General features: G+C 40.8%; 1 non-coding gene across 1 annotated transcript; it reads left to right on the top strand.

Annotated features, from left to right (window-relative positions):
- The first annotated feature begins 1444 nt into the window (after window positions 1-1444).
- Window positions 1445-1551, top strand: LOC145564801 (small nucleolar RNA R71). Its single transcript, XR_014094907.1, has one exon. It is a non-coding gene; the product is annotated as a small nucleolar RNA R71 (small nucleolar RNA).
- Window positions 1552-2086: the final 535 nt, after the last annotated feature.

Raw genomic sequence — 2086 nt, 5'->3', positions numbered from 1 at the left:
TAAAACACCTAAGGGGTATTTGAAAGAACGGTCGGCCATTTGTAGAGTTATATTGGTAGCTTTTAATTTACCCATATTCAACTTAGAACACACAGATAATGGCATGACGCTAACACTTGCACCCAAATCACATAATGCATTATCAATCAAGAGATTGCCAATATGACAAGGGATAGAAAAACTACCCGGATCTTTTAATTTAGGTGGAGACTTATTCTGAAGTACGGCACTACACTCTGAAGTGAAAGCTAATGTCTCTACCTCACTAATAGACCTTTTTCTCGTCAATATTTCTTTCATAAATTTTGCATATGAGGGGATTTGTGTGATCAATTCAGTAAAGGGAATTGTTACCTTCAAATCTTTTACCACCTCCAGGAACTTACCAAACTGCTTATCCAAGTTTGTCTTCAATTGACGATTGGGGAATGGAAGTTAGATAATTGGCTTTGGAGCATTATTATTCTTGTCTGGAGTAGCCACCCTCTCTGGAGTTGTACCCTGCAATGTAGAATTAGATATGTTAGTATTATCCTTTAGCCCTGCAGGGCTATCAACTGCATTGTTTGGTTTAATGGAATTAAGATTAGCATTATTTGATAAAACAGGTTCATCAACTTTGGGCATAGAGGGCCCTCCATAGTTTGAACCACTCCTTAGAGTAATTGCAAATGCTTGATCCGTAGGCCTAGTCGGCTGTGCCGGCAGAGCTCCTTGTTGGCGGGCTTGTAGAGTAGCGGAGAGTTGCGCAATTTGATTATCCATAATTTTATTATGCGCTATAATTTGATCAATTGTCGCATCTCTGCTCTCCATGTGCTTTTGCATATTAACCAACATTGCTCTAATTTCCACCAGAGAAGGGTCAGAAGATGGAGAGGGTTGTTGTGGATGGTTCTTCTGGCTAGCATTGGGATGATAATATTTCTGCTGCTGTGGCACCTGTGGTTCTTGTGGTGGTGGATTTTGAACATTAGTGCTCCGGTAGGAAAGGTACAGATGATTCCGATATCCAGGATTGTAGGTGTTGGAGTATGGGTTATTCTGCCTAAAAGCTTGGAAGGCATTAACTTGCTCCACGGAACTCCTGCAATCTTGCTCCCAATGACCTACAATACCACAATTTTCACAGAAAGCCTCATTAGAATTGTTATTAATCGCAGAAACATTGGCTACATTAGCAGTGCTCAGATTATCTAATTTTTGGCAAATAGAGGTTAGTTGAGCTTGCAAAAAGGATACAGAGTCGACACTATGCTTTCCCTTGTTAGCAAATCCTCTGGGATTCCCATATTGGGAATTGTGTATCGTCATATCTTCAATAACCTGACCTGCATCATCAACATTAAGATTCATAAATCTCCCACTAGCTGCAGAGTCTAAAATTATTCTAGAAGAATTTCCAATGCCGTTATAAAAGGCTTGGATCAACTGCCATTGCGCTAAATTATGGTGAGGGCATTCTCTTTGTAAGTCCTTGAACCTCTCCCAAGCCTCATATAAAGATTCATCGGCTTCTTGGGCAAAGTTCTGAATCGCACTCCGTAGTACCGCTGTTCTCTCTGCAGGATAATACTTGTTATAGAAATTCAAAAGAAGAGTTTCCCAGTCAGTTATACCAAGTGTAGTTCTATTTAAGCCATTAAACCACAATTTAGCTTTTCCAGTTAAAGAGAAGGGAAAGAGAATCTCCCTGATTTGGTCCTGAGTGACCCCGGCTTGCCTGATGGTGTTGCAATATTGACAATAGTCGGCAATGTGAAGATTCGGGTCTTCACCCTTGGCTCCACTGAATTGCTTCCTCTCTATCATCGTTATAAATTGAGGTTTGATTTCGAATTGAACCCCATCAAGAGCCGGAGTAGGGGTGAGATGTGGAAAATCCGTAAGCTTGGGTTGTGAATAATCACTAAGCTTCTTTGGAGCCGTCATCTCTGATTCTGCGTCTGATGATGCCTCTAAATCGCTAGAATCAGTTGGAGAATCGCGATGATTATTGTTATTATCACCAGAATCCGCCAGGATTTGCTTGTAGAGATTTTTCTGTCTATGGAAGGAACGTTCGATCTCAGGATCGAATGGGATA

Source organism: Chenopodium album, chromosome 1 (genome assembly GCF_948465745.1).
Source record: "Chenopodium album chromosome 1, dcCheAlbu1.1, whole genome shotgun sequence".
In the NCBI taxonomy this organism is placed as follows: Eukaryota; Viridiplantae; Streptophyta; class Magnoliopsida; order Caryophyllales; family Amaranthaceae; genus Chenopodium; species Chenopodium album.
This window is presented reverse-complemented; position numbering and strand designations above follow the sequence as displayed.